Below are 14,766 nucleotides of genomic sequence, written 5' to 3' on the forward strand. Positions count from 1 at the left end.
AATAGCTCAAGCCTGTCCTAAAGTGACTGTAGCTAAAGCTAATTAGCAGCAAGATGCCACCCTTCTCCATAGAGGACTACTACAAACTCCTTCAGAAGATTGCAGTTCTGGAAACCAAAATTTACTGGTTAGAAGTAAATATGGAAGTGAACGGATCATGTGGAAATGACACCACTTTACCAGTGACCCAAAACAATGGACAAAAGCATGCTAACACACGGCTAACTAGCACAAGCAAGACCACAAAGAAACAGGAGGGCTGTGGAACGGATAATAAATCAACAAGTGGCAGTCCTCCCTGGAACTCTTTTGGTGCAAAGCCTAAGAATAAATCATTTTCCTGGGAAATGGGAGGACGACTAACGGGCAGAACACAGCGCCCTGAGATTTGTGATACGACCGGCTGGCCTGCATTATCACCCAGGCAGAGTGCCTCTTCAACCCCTGTACTTAGTAGGACACAGCCGTGGACAACTGCAAAAGGGAAAATCAGCAACAAAATCCCTCCCCAACAACTGAGTGTGCAGGTGAAGAACAGATTTGCTCCTCTGCTGCAGGACCCTGGACATGACCTGGATTACGTCTCATCGTCACACAGCAGGGTAAGGACTGAGAGCAATTCTAAAAGTAAAAAGCTACAGGGAAAGCTAATGACTGGGCCCCAAACTCTGATTGTGGGTGACTCTGCTGTGAAAGATATAAAAAGCAGTAAAAACACCAAAATTCTCTGTTATCCCAAAGACATGGTGTCTGACTTGGCCCAAAGAATCCCAGATATCATAGCAGCACACCCAACTGTGAAGAACATTATACTGCATATAGGGTCAAATGATGTTGTAAAGCAAAAGTCTGAAGTGCTGAAATGTGACTTTATGAATCTGCTGAACACAGTCAGCTCCATAAACGCAAAGGTGTTTGTCAGTGGCCCTATACCGCCAGTCAGAGGAGGAGCTGAGAGTTTCGGCAGACTGTTGGCACTGAACAGATGGCTTTCAACTGCATGTACCAACAACCATTCTATGCAGTTCATTGACAATTTTAACATTTTCTGTGGCTGCAGACATCTTTTTAAAGCAGATGGACTATTCCTTAACAAGCCGGGAGTAAAGCTGTTCACCTCTAGCCTACTTTACTTTCTGCACCACACATCTGCTCCCTTGGCCAAGGACACGAGACAAGATGAACCAAAACAAGAGGAAGACACAACAAAGTGCGGCAGTGATCCACTACAGCCCCCACCTGAGCAAAGATTTGACCATGGGAGACCAAAGACCGGAGATGAGAAATCTCAACCCCCCTTCTCACCCGTCCAACACTCCTCAAACCCCTATGGTCTGTACCATCCCAACACCTTAACGATGAAAATTTATTAAAAGAAAAACTTTTCGTCAGACGGTGTGGGCGTGGCGTGGCGGCCATTTTGAGTGTTTAGTGATGAACAAAGAAGTTGTTGTAACTTGAGTGTACGTTGTTGTATCTGCCCGAAATTTCTCAAGATTGACAAGGGTCCATGCTTGAGGACAACTACAGGCCAAAATTGACTTTTGGTCATAGCGCCCCTCGCTGGCAACAGGAAATGCGCCTTATATGACAAACATCATCCAATTTACATGAAACTTAAAATGTGTGGTCTACATGTGATACTGAGCCGGCCCCTATAATATGATCATGCCCACTTACTCAGGCCACGCCCCCTTTCATAACATTTTAACCGTTTAAGGTATACCCTTGTGTGAGGTATCATTGAACTCAGCAGAGACTTCCTTCTTCATTGGTGATGGTTTGGCCCGCCCCCTATGTTCAAACCACGCCCCCTTTTATTACTAATTGATGTAAACACTTGTGTGAGGTATCATTGAACTCAGCAGAGACTTCCTTCTTCATTGGTGATGGTTTGGCCCACCGCGCACACACACACACACACACACACACACACACAGCCCTGACTGACCTGTCCATGACTCTCTGTGTCTCCTGTCTATATAAATAGAGTTTGGGCTACACTTTAAATATTGAACACATTGGGATTCCATAGTTTAGTTCGCTGAGATTCATTGGTACATTCCTCATTTGGTATTTAAGAAATAAACCTCGGAGATATTCAAGCAGTTTAGCACCATGGATTTTGTTTTCTAGTTTGTGCTCACCTCTCTTTGAAAAGAAGTCAGTTACCAATTGTTTCCCTTCCTTTTGTTTTCTCTCCTCCTCCTGTCTTTCCTTTCTTTTTGGTAGCCTGATTTGACTTTCTTTGAGAAAGACATTTCTACAGTAGAAGTTTGCGCTCCACCAGATGCTCAACTGAACTAACATAAACAAAATGCATGCAGATGGACTAAACCATTTGGTGCATTAGCAAGGGGTGGGAGAGACCTTAGATAGTCTTTTTTGTATACAAAATGTAGTTAGTCAATCAACTAAGTTATTCAGCCAATAGACTAACTTTACATTTCATCTGACATGCATTATGAAATTTAATTAGGAAATGAAAATATCCACGCCCCTGCGCGCACACACACACACACACACACACACACACACACACACACACACACACACACACACACACACACAGCCCTGACTGACCTGTCCATGACTCTCTGTGTCTCCTGTCTATATAAATAGAGACGAGCAGCGAGCTTCTGGTGTAGCAGCTTCTGTTGATTCTAACGGAGGTGGTGTGCATGTTGCTGCTTTTGTATAATTTACACAATTTATTCATATGATTTTGTCATAAAGTCTTTTTTAAATAAATATTGAACACATTGGGATTCCATAGTTTAGTTCGCTGAGATTCATTGGTACATTCCTCATTTGGTATTTAAGAAATAAACCTCGGACCAAGTTGTTCATGTTCAGAGTTTAGTTTCTTTCAGCCCCGAGAGAGATTCAGAACAGGCACGTTGTTTATGAACTACACATGTTCACAGAGTTTAAATGACATCAGATTAGATTCACACAGTGAGCAGCAGAACAAGGAAGAGCAGTTTAGCATCTAACCAGACAATGACAGAAGTGCATACAAATTCAGATTTAAAAGACAAAATAAATAAAAAGTAACATTATTCATCAAAGTAGAATCATCTTTTGATATAAAACAAACTTATTCAGTCTGTTTTAGTGGGACGACTGGGATTAAGGGTGCAGGGAAGAATCAACTTCAAATTGACGGCTGGGTTCGGACAGATATATAGAAATTATGGTCGGGTCAGGCTCGGTCACATCAGCGCGATAAGGCATTTGTTGTAAAATGATGCTGTGGCTCCTTTTAAGAGAGCTCAGTGCATGCGTGTGTGTGTGTGTGTGTGTGTGTGTGTGTGTGTGAGTGAGTGTGTGAGGTAAGTGGACAGAAGAGAGATAGCCTAGAGAAAGAGGAAGCAGACGTGTTGTAGATGCAACCGGAGCAGAGTTAGTGGTTATTCATGTTGTTCATGTTACCCTGGAGGTAACGTCTCCGCTGGTTTTCTGATCACGGTCGGAAACGAAGCGATCAGGAGAGGTTAACACATTGAACATTTTAACAGCTGATTAACGTGCACTTGTTGCCCCGTGTGCGCTGCTGCGTTCATCTGTTGACATTTCCAAATGCCTTCCTACAGTTGCTTAATAAAAGCTTTCCACAAACGTAGCCTAACTGTGTCATTAGTATGAGGGAACATTTTTTTATTTTAACTGTGTCGGGCTTGGGTCGGGCTCGGACACGGCTCTGTCAGACACGGGCCCACCTCGGACAGAAAAATTCGGCCCGATCCGGACTTTACTGTACATGACATGGTGGCTCGGATGGTAACATCCTTTGTGAGTCAGACTGGAGTCTTTAGCGTCTCCTCTGATAAACACCTTGAGGGTGAGGGAAGAGTTTGTTGTGACACATCTCTTGGCTTACTTCAGGCTGTTCTCATGAAACATTCGTTGCTACAAAAAGTTAACCACTGAAATTCTTCTCAATGTTTTTTTGGCTGCTGTATAAGAACGTGGTGCACAGGTCTGAGTTTGGCTCATGAAACACGGCTTTTAACCCTTTTAACCCTTGTGTTGTCTTCCCCTCAATCCATGAAAAAACACTTGTCCCTCTCTCAACGTCTCAACGTTTTTTCTAAATTTTAATTGCTTTTTGTGGAATGTTTTTGACATTTTTCCCAATGTTTTGTCACTTGTCGCTTTTTTGACTTTTTTTTTTCAACATTTTTGTCACTTGTTTTTTTTAGATTTTTGTCACTTTTTTGACATTTTTGTCACTTTAAAAAAATAAAATAATTTCAGCACTTCTTTCGACATCCCATATTTCTGATATAAAAAAAACTTTGAAAAACGGGTCAAACTTAACCCGAGGACAACATGACGGTTAAGCGGGGGAAGGGGCGGATCTAGTCGTTTTGGTGTCTAACCTTAACTGTTGTCACCGTGTCACTTTTTCTCGGCTAAACTTAACTTCCTCTCTTCTTTCTCTACTCTTCTTCCTCTCCTCCTTTCCTCTTCTCCTCTCCTTTTCTTTTTCTTCTTTCTCATCCTTTCATTCTTCAGATTATTAAGAATTATCACCAAAATGATTGACCAACACTGGTAGACACACAGGTACTCAGTGATGCCAACATTGCCTACGTTGAGATTTCTTTTAATAAGAGATGAAGCTGACCGGTCATTTTGACGCTGAACACACAAGTGTTTTCCTAAGAAGTTTGATTAGGAACTTTCTTAGTTAATAGACAACCTTCCCCTGGCAGGGCTTTGAAGAACAAGTAAGGATAAAGAAAAAGAAAGAACACACACACACACACACACACACACACACACACCATGTTATCTCCGGTCACTAACTGGGAATTTTGCTGCTGTACACACGTTCCCACCCTCAGAAGTGTCTTGTTCTTTTGAAGTCCAACCTTCTCAGTAATACACACATGTACACACGCACACACACACACACACACACACACACTCAGGATTGAGCTCTAACATTTTTTTCACTGGTCAATTTTGAGATTTTGGGCTATTTGTCTTCAATAACATGTCTTCTGTCAGACTTGGCTGAACAACAGTCCAAACTACACATTACGGTCTTTATTTTACTACACTTTGTCTGTTTGCGTCTGTAGATTTCTCCTAAATTCAACAAAAGTTGGCGTTCTAAATCAACATGCTGCTCCTCGATCGCTGTCTGCACCCTGTCATCACATATACCGTTAGAAAGCTCTCTCTCTCTCTCTCTCTCTCTCCTGTGCAATGCTGTCGGATCCAAATATGGTCATTTCCTTTTTATCAGCAACCAGTCATGAAAGCACAATGGGGGATTTAACTCGAAAAGTGAAATCTCATTGGCTGATGCCAATTTCTCACAACCTGTTTCGTTCAGATGCATCACGTGATGTGCTCTGACATTTCACTTTTTCCCAGTGGAGGAGGAAGTGCATCTCTGTCTGACCCAGTTGGTGGTCACTGACCCTGTATTTAGTCACTATCTTTCTCTTCTTCCTATCTTACTTTTGATGGCACCTGGCAAAAGAGAGGCTTCACCTCTCATTATAGGATCGATGTGTGCATTGACATCCTTACGGGACTGGTGATAGACTATGAGGTCCTATCCTCATATTGGCCCTGTAGGAAATTGCTAAGCAACAGCACAAGATAACAGAGCAGGAGTTTGACAGCTGAAAAGAGACACACAGTGACTGTACAAAAAATGTTGCAGGATTGAGTAAGGCAATGGAGCAGGAGTCAGTAAAGAGATTGTGGGCCAGGTCTGTGAATCGCCACCAGGTGCGGTACATTGAGATGCTCTCAGACGGGGATAGTGCAGCGTTTAGGGAGTTGGTTGCACTGAACCCATACCCTGGGCATGACATTGTGAAATTGGAGTGTATCAATCATGCCCCCAAGTGAATGGGTACGGCACTAAGAAAGTTGAGTGCACAGTGTAAGTTAGGAGGGCAGGGTGTGAGGACACTGACACAATAAATGCAAAGGTTTGCATTCTTAATTCTTAACAATTCCCTAGATCAGATGAAGGCAGCAATCTGGGTCTCTAATCTAGGTCTGCTCCACTCTATGTCCACTGATGACAGCCCCTTGCACACCAGGTGCAATCCCTCCTGGTGGTAAAGCAGAGGAAAATGGCAAAACACCTGCTAGCCATAAACACAGAAGAAACGTATCCCAGTGTACCACCGCATGTCTAGCAAAAGCCTGCTGCAGCGAATGCAGCATGGAGGCACCCAAAATGCTTATATGGGCGAGGTGTCCAAAAACGGTCTTTGTGGGGAAAAGTAAGCTTGAGGCAGCAGCAAGTATGGTCATCTCCACCTTCAGTGAAGGTGCCTCGGCGATGCTTGCTGTTGTGGAGAAGTTGTGGCTTCAGAGCACAGTTGTGACGGTCAATGCAATGAGAGAAACTGATCTCAGGATCTCGAAAGCTGAGGCCGTCACAACTGCCTGTGCAAAACATAGGCGCAAGAGTCTGAGCACAGCTAAGAAAGTGAAAAGGCATCAGCAGGAACTGGATGAGGGGCCCACATATGAAGCAGGCATGGAAAATTAGGCTGTAGACGGTATCTAGGCCAGGGTGGCAGTTCTACATGGGACCGTTTGTGTGTTTGTGTGTACCAGCCCGGTCTCATGGCAGTTCGTGTAAATGTGACGTTATTGTATTGTATCTATTGATACGTGTTCACGGAGACGTTTTTGTCGGTTTTTACGTGGCGGACAACACGAAAATGTGAAGTAATGTATTTCAATGGGAAGCATATTTTGTGGCCACAGCACGAAAATGGTAGGGAGTAGGCCTAATATAAAAACAACACAGGACTTTCACCCGGGCGAGCGGGGATCGCGTTCCGTGTGTGGTGCTTTGTTTGGCGTTTTGTCCCGTGTGTTACTGTGGCGCGTCTCCCGGCATTTAAGGCGCCCTTTCCCCGTAAGGTTTTTCCTAAACCCAACCTCCGCCATCCCGTTTTTTGTGGCGCCTCCCCAGCGGGCCGCCTCGCGGGTGCCTCCCGGCTTATGGAGGGTCCTTTTCGGCCGCCTCTCGGCGTCCTTTCCCTGAGAAAATAACATGACATTTACACATAAAAAACAAGAAAAATAACGTGACATTTACACATAAAAAACGAGAAAAATAACGTGACATTTACACATAAAAAATGAGAAAAATGTCTCCGTGAACACGAGAAAAATAACGTCACATTTACACGTAAAAAACAAGAAAAACGTCTCCGTGAACACGTATCAATAGATTAAGAATAACGTTGACATTTACATGAACTGCCGTGAGACTGGGTTGTGTGTACACTGGTTTTTACTGGGGTTCTGTTCAGTTGAAGGCCATAAATGCAGTGTTATAAGTTTTTATGTGTTTTAGGTGGTTTGTATTGTTGTTGCTAATGATTTGACAAGATATTGTGTCTGTAAATAGTTGTTTCCACTAAAAAAGTATGAATTTTTACAATACAAATCTTTTTCTCAAAATGTTTTTTTTTCTCATACTCTGAGCCAGAAATCTCCACTTCAGCAGCACTTACATACACCAAACTTTCCAGATGTATTCCTATGTATATGTTTAGGGTTTTACAGGGGGGTTTGTTCATATATCACTCAGAGTCTGATTTATACAACATTTTATACCTAAAAGCGGTGCGAAAATGGATTTTTTTTTATGGCTGTTAACAGTATTTTCTGATTAATGGAGTGATATCCAAAATCCCTGTTGGGGACCAAGAGTCTGGTTAAACACTGATTTTAACCAAAAATGGCTCAGATTGAGCTGACCGCAGTGACAAAGGACACAGGGAAGGCAAGACAAAGGATTGTGGCCTACATGTGAATCCCAAAGCCGGTTTCACCAAACTCCTCCAGGCCGCCACTTGGAAGCGAAGTCGCCAAAATGGCGAATCTACCTTCAACACGTGGGGAACAAGGCAGACTGGTGGTGAGACAAAGAACTGCTTCACACCTGTGACAAAGTTGCAGTTTTCCCATTGGCCATCGGGCCTTTGAATGCACCACCCTGCCACTAGGAGGCGGAGGAAGGATAAAAGCTGTCGGCGTTTGTGCTTCTTTGCTTTCCACGGTAACCCATTTTACTGACAGGAGGTGCAGGCAGTCCGGACTAGCTTAACCAGCGTCACCTCCCTGGTCGAGATTGAGCTGGGACATTTTATATCTTTCTGATATACAAAGGGGATCCGAGAAATACTGGCCCAGTATTTCCTCTATCTGCAGCGGGTTTAATCAGCCCAGATTCAAGAAAGGACAACGTTCCGTTTCTTGCGTTGTCGACCGGGATTGCGTGTCGTCTACTGCTCTGGACGAAACGGATCGTTAAACTCTGGCGAGAGGGTTACACAGTTCTGGGAAGACTATAGAATTGGTGTGTTTGGTTTGTTTTATTAATGAGCAAAGGGTTCGCTACCATTGTTGCCATTAATGTGATCTGATTGTAATCATGTAATGGTCCATATATGATTATTAATCTGTTTCTGTGAATGTATAATTGATCACGATACTGTTGATTATGTGTGTTAAGTAGCTGGGTGTAACTGTAATCGCTAAGTCACTCCTTTCATGGAGTTTAGTTACTGTCCGCGAGATAATCGCGGTAAATCAGCTGTTAGCCACTAGAGTGGTTATAGTGACCGTTTCCCTCGGTAAGTCAAAAGTCTCAGTCTGTCCTAACTACATGTGTGGTTCAGACCTTAGGGGCTGAAGGAAACTGGTCATTATCGATAACTAAGATCAGAGTGCCTCTTTTCTTTACATTTCTTCTCTACTCTTCTTTTACTAATTATATACACACACACCCACACACATGACACAGGCTAGCCGCGTATGGAGTTATATTCCTATCTTTTTTCAAGAGCGCATTCTTTCAATTTGAGAGCATTTCTCACTGATATTACGTTCAGATTTTGTAATAATTTCCCTCAAAACCTTGCTCTCACACTCAAATGGTCATGCTTGCGCTTAGATTTGCTCTGCTTGTGCTCAAACTTTGTGCTCGGACTCAGATATGTTGTTCTGTGGACAGATTTCCTGCTCTCAGCTTTGAACCTTCTCCTCGCACTCAGCCTGATTCTGCACTGCTGCTCTCGGATCTCTCCTGCTCGCTTGGATTTTTCTGTGTTACAACACTATCAAAATTCCACAACCAATAGAATGCCAGGTGTAGTGTTGACCAATGAAATGATCCCTGCCCCGTTGAGGGTGCGTTCGTTTTATGTGAGAACATCCGTTGCGGCCGGCTCCTCTGTAACCATGGGTCTGTAACCCAAGTTTATTTAACCCCGCCGTCCATCGCTTTATTATTAGTATATGTCAATAATGTGCACAGAATGGTCGACGGTCTTTCACCTGCACCCATCAGGAAATGGGAGAAAGCTTTGAAGTGGGACATATCAAGTTACGTAGCTACACAACTATGAGGGTGAGTAACATAAATTAAGCACATAGCATATGGCGCTAGCCTAGCTTGATGTCTGTAAACAAATAGCTTTTCTTTAAATCAGTAGTTTAGCTAGCTAGATTGAAGCGACATATGACGGACAGTATGTGTGTATTTACAACTGGTATTTAATGACCCCACTTTGTAATTTGTCCTCGTTTGGTTAACCATGTTCCTGGGGATTTGGCTAATTTCAGACATGTTAGAGGCAATTGTAAAACCTAAACTGTAATATAACTGAAAAACAAAAGAAACTGGATTGTTTGTATCAGTTTTTACATCACTGTTGCATGTTTTTCAGATGTTCTAAATTCTTATAACATTATTTTAACAATAACATTCATATATATATATCTGTATAGAAAGTTGTAAGTACAATTCCACTCCTATAATAAAACACTATTTAAAATAGCAGTTATTCATTTTTACCCTTATGAAATCAATACAAAGCAAATTGAACAGAAAAAAAACAAGTATTTTGTTTCAGTTTCCCTTCTTCCAGGTGGGGCTGAAGTACACCTGTTGAGCTGCACCGTGTGCATGGACCAGTGTTGTACAACCACACTACTGTGTTGTTCCAGTCAGTACATTACTCCAAACGCAAAATCCCATTGGTTCCCCTGTACTCACCTGTGTGCAGAGGGCAGGCATTAGTGGCACAAACCAAGTACGTTGGCAAGTCTGATAATAATTTAATTGTAAAATCATGTTACATACACTTATCATTTCTTTCTTGCTTAAATTCACAGGGTGCACAACAAGGCCCAAGAGAGACAATTCCTGTGATGTCCACAAATCCAAAGCAGAGAAGAGAAGGTAAGGTAAGATAGTAATGATGTTAAAGAAAGCTATGTACACCTAATACCTTATGTGTTGATGTCTATGAATTTGTTTTAAATAGGAGCACACTATACAAAGACAACAGTGGAGAGTTGCTGGATCGGTCTGTCCTCAAAGTGCCAGAGATCTATCTATTCATGTGAGCAGAGAACAAAGTATTTTGTTCTCTGCTTACATGAATAGGTGGCTGTAATGTCTGCACACATAAACAATCAATTAATAAATGTTACGTATCACTGATATTTCTTAAATCATTGTGGTTTTTCAGAGCAATAAGATTATTAAAGCCATGTTCATACTTGCAACAAATTAAAACCCTTATCAAGGCAAATAGGTTTTTCATTTTCTGTAATCTAAATCTAAAAACAGTATAATTAAATTTACCAGAGTGGACACTTGCAGGTTGTTAAACAGCTTTAATTTACCTTGTCAAAACAATAAGTAATTCATAACCAACTACACAATATTTGACACAAAACCTAAAAAGCGTATGGTTCATACTCCTGTGAAGCAGTACACTTTGCCTGTAGGATTTACTGTAGCAGGAACATTGATATTGGCAAACTGATGACCCAGCTACAGGTGAGTTTGTGAGCAGGGTTATGACATGAACTAAAATAAAGATAATATAAGCCTAGTGTTCACAAGAGGTTATAGAATAATTGAATTAAATAGAAGGTATATATAACTATAATAATAATAAATTAACTAAACGAGCAATTAAGGCCAAGTTATGAGGTAGTAGCAAGCTAAAGTGACGTATAATCAATAGCAGTGAGTCACACCAACAGTGTACACCAGAATAATATATACTGTGATTAAGTAATGATACTTAGTGTTGTCTGTAGACTACTAATATAACAAAACCGAAAAATAATATAGTGTACGATGCAGTATGGAGAACAACCGAGTCCCATATGACCCCAAGAGACTTTAATTGCAGCTGTTGATGATGTTGCAGATGGTTGTAGTCTGTAGCCAGTCATACAGTAGGTAGATCTGGAGCAGCAGGGTGACTTCTAGCTTTCATGGGCTGGTGATAAGACTCTGCTGCTATGATGCAGCATTGGTCGAGCCCTTCATTCTCAACTGGAAGAAAAGAAAAGAAAAGAAAATGCTTGTTTTTTCTGTTCAGTTTGCTTTGTATTCATTAAAAAAAACTGCTATTTAAGGAGCAAATTATTCTAGATCTGTTTTTATTATAGTGATAACATTATACTTAACATTACAACGTTTTATACAGACTGATATGAATCCATCATTTTCAAACTAATGTTATATGAAGAAATGAAGACTAAATTCTGATAAACAACACACAACAGTGATGCAAAAACGAACACAAACAATCCAGTTTCTGGTGTTCTTTCGTTATATTACAGTTTAGATTTTACTATTGGCTCTAACATTAAATTAGCAAAATCTCCAGGAAGGAGAGGTTAACCAAACGAGGAAAAATACACAGTGTCGGTCATATGTTGTTCAATCTAGCTAAACTATGAAGAAAATCTATTTGTTTACGGACATCAAGCTAGGCTGTATGTTACCATGTCTGAAATTTGCCAAATCCCCAGGAACATGGTTCCTGGGGATGCTGCTCCAGATCTACCTACTGTATGACTGGCTACAGACTACAACCATCTGCAACATCATCAACAGCTGCAATTAAAGTCTCTTGGGGTCATATGGGACTCAGACTACAACCATTGTTCTCCATACTGCATCGTCTCTTGGGGTCATATGGGACACTATATTATTTTTCGGTTTTGTTATATTAGTAGTCTACAGACAACACTAAGTATCATTACTTAATCACAGTATATATTATTCTGGTGTACACTGTTGGTGTGACTCACTGCTATTGATTATACGTCACTTTAGCTTGCTACTACCTCATAACTTGGCCTTAATTGCTCGTTTAGTTAATTTATTATTATTATAGTTATATATACCTTCTATTTAATTCAATTATTCTATAACCTCTTGTGAACACTAGGCTTATATTATCTTTATTTTAGTTCATGTCATAACCCTGCTCACAAACTCACCTGTAGCTGGGTCATCAGTTTGCCAATATCAATGTTCCTGCTACAGTAAATCCTACAGGCAAAGTGTACTGCTTCACAGGAGTATGAACCATACGCTTTTTAGGTTTTGTGTCAAATACTGTGTAGTTGGTAATGAATTACTTATTGTTTTGACAAGGTAAATTAAAGCTGTTTAACAACCTGCAAGTGTCCACTCTGGTAAATTTAATTATACTGTTTTTAGATTTAGATTACAGAAAATGAAAAACCTATTTGCCTTGATAAGGGTTTTAATTTGTTGCAAGTATGAACATGGCTTTAATAATCTTATTGCTCTGAAAAACCACAATGATTTAAGAAATATCAGTGATACGTAACATTTATTAATTGATTGTTTATGTGTGCAGACATTACAGCCACCTATTCATGTAAGCAGAGAACAAAATACTTTGTTCTCTGCTCACATGAATAGATAGATCTCTGGCACTTTGAGGACAGACCGATCCAGCAACTCTCCACTGTTGTCTTTGTATAGTGTGCTCCTATTTAAAACAAATTCATAGACATCAACACATAAGGTATTAGGTGTACATAGCTTTCTTTAACATCATTACTATCTTACCTTACCTTCTCTTCTCTGCTTTGGATTTGTGGACATCACAGGAATTGTCTCTCTTGGGCCTTGTTGTGCACCCTGTGAATTTAAGCAAGAAAGAAATGATAAGTGTATGTAACATGATTTTACAATTAAATTATTATCAGACTTGCCAACGTACTTGGTTTGTGCCACTAATGCCTGCCCTCTGCACACAGGTGAGTACAGGGGGAACCAATGGGATTTTGCGTTTGGAGTAATGTACTGACTGGAACAACACAGTAGTGTGGTTGTACAACACTGATCCATGCACACGGTGCAGCTCAACAGGTGTACTTCAGCCCCACCTGGAAGAAGGGAAACTGAAACAAAATACTTGTTTTTTTTCTGTTCAATTTGCTTTGTATTGATTTCATAAGGGTAAAAATGAATAACTGCTATTTTAAATAGTGTTTTATTATAGGAGTGGAATTGTACTTACAACTTTCTATACAGATATATATATATGAATGTTATTGTTAAAATAATGTTATAAGAATTTAGAACATCTGAAAAACATGCAACAGTGATGTAAAAACTGATACAAACAATCCAGTTTCTTTTGTTTTTCAGTTATATTACAGTTTAGGTTTTACAATTGCCTCTAACATGTCTGAAATTAGCCAAATCCCCAGGAACATGGTTAACCAAACGAGGACAAATTACAAAGTGGGGTCATTAAATACCAGTTGTAAATACACACATACTGTCCGTCATATGTCGTTCAATCTAGCTAGCTAAACTACTGATTTAAAGAAAAGCTATTTGTTTACAGACATCAAGCTAGGCTAGCGCCATATGCTATGTGCTTAATTTATGTTACTCACCCTCATAGTTGTGTAGCTACGTAACTTGATATGTCCCACTTCAAAGCTTTCTCCCATTTCCTGATGGGTGCAGGTGAAAGACCGTCGACCATTCTGTGCACATTATTGACATATACTAATAATAAAGCGATGGACGGCGGGGTTAAATAAACTTGGGTTACAGACCCATGGTTACAGAGGAGCCGGCCGCAACGGATGTTCTCACATAAAACGAACGCACCCTCAACGGGGCAGGGATCATTTCATTGGTCAACACTACACCTGGCATTCTATTGGTTGTGGAATTTTGATAGTGTTGTAACACAGAAAAATCCAAGCGAGCAGGAGAGATCCGAGAGCAGCAGATTTGCAAGCGCGCAGAATCAGGCTGACTGCGGGGAGAAGGTTCAAAGCTGAGAGCAGGAAATCTGTCCACAGAACAACATATCTGAGTCCGAGCACAAAGTTTGAGCACAAGCAGAGCAAATCCAAGCGCAAGCATGACCATTTGAGTGTGAGAGCAAGGTTTTGAGGGAAATTATTACAAAATCTGAACGTAATATCAGTGAGAAATGCTCTCAAATTGAAAGAATGCGCTCTTGAATAAAGATAGGAATATAACTCCATAGCCGCGTAGCTCCCGAGCTAGCGCTGCTAGCTTAACCACGTGGAATCGGCTTACGTTTGTATAGAGCTAACACAGGAACTACCACACGGGCTAAGCGTGCACGTTGCCTTGCAACCCCCTCGGCCTTTTAACCCCTTCTCGTGCACCCAGCACCACTACCGCCCTCTTGAGGCTAAATAGTTTTGTGCAGCTCACAGGAGTAGCCATTTTGGTTTGTTTTTGTGTTAGAACTACATTTCGACACCGCCCCCTCCACTTTCACTCCCTCTTACACACACACACACACACACACACACACACACACACACACACACACACACACACACACACATACACACACAAACTCACACAGACACAGACGTGTCCATGACACATGCGGTTTTTGTTTTTGCTTTGTTTTTGGT

At 41.1% G+C, this 14,766-nt stretch overlaps 2 long non-coding RNA genes across 2 annotated transcripts; one reads left to right on the forward strand and one right to left on the reverse strand.

Annotated features, from left to right (window-relative positions):
- The first annotated feature begins 10,055 nt into the window (after window positions 1–10,055).
- On the forward strand, window positions 10,056–10,368 carry LOC114569223 (uncharacterized). Its single transcript, XR_003694388.1, has 3 exons — window positions 10,056–10,097; window positions 10,180–10,246; window positions 10,332–10,368. It is a non-coding gene; the product is annotated as an uncharacterized LOC114569223 (long non-coding RNA).
- Window positions 10,369–12,799: 2,431 nt separating this feature from the next.
- Window positions 12,800–13,106, reverse strand: LOC114569218 (uncharacterized). The gene is made up of 3 exons (XR_003694383.1): window positions 13,071–13,106; window positions 12,922–12,988; window positions 12,800–12,836 (listed from the first exon to the last, which is right to left on the reverse strand). It is a non-coding gene; the product is annotated as an uncharacterized LOC114569218 (long non-coding RNA).
- Between the last annotated feature and the right edge of the window lie 1,660 nt (window positions 13,107–14,766).

Source organism: Perca flavescens, chromosome 15 (assembly GCF_004354835.1).
Source record: "Perca flavescens isolate YP-PL-M2 chromosome 15, PFLA_1.0, whole genome shotgun sequence".
Lineage (NCBI taxonomy): Eukaryota > Metazoa > Chordata > Actinopteri > Perciformes > Percidae > Perca > Perca flavescens.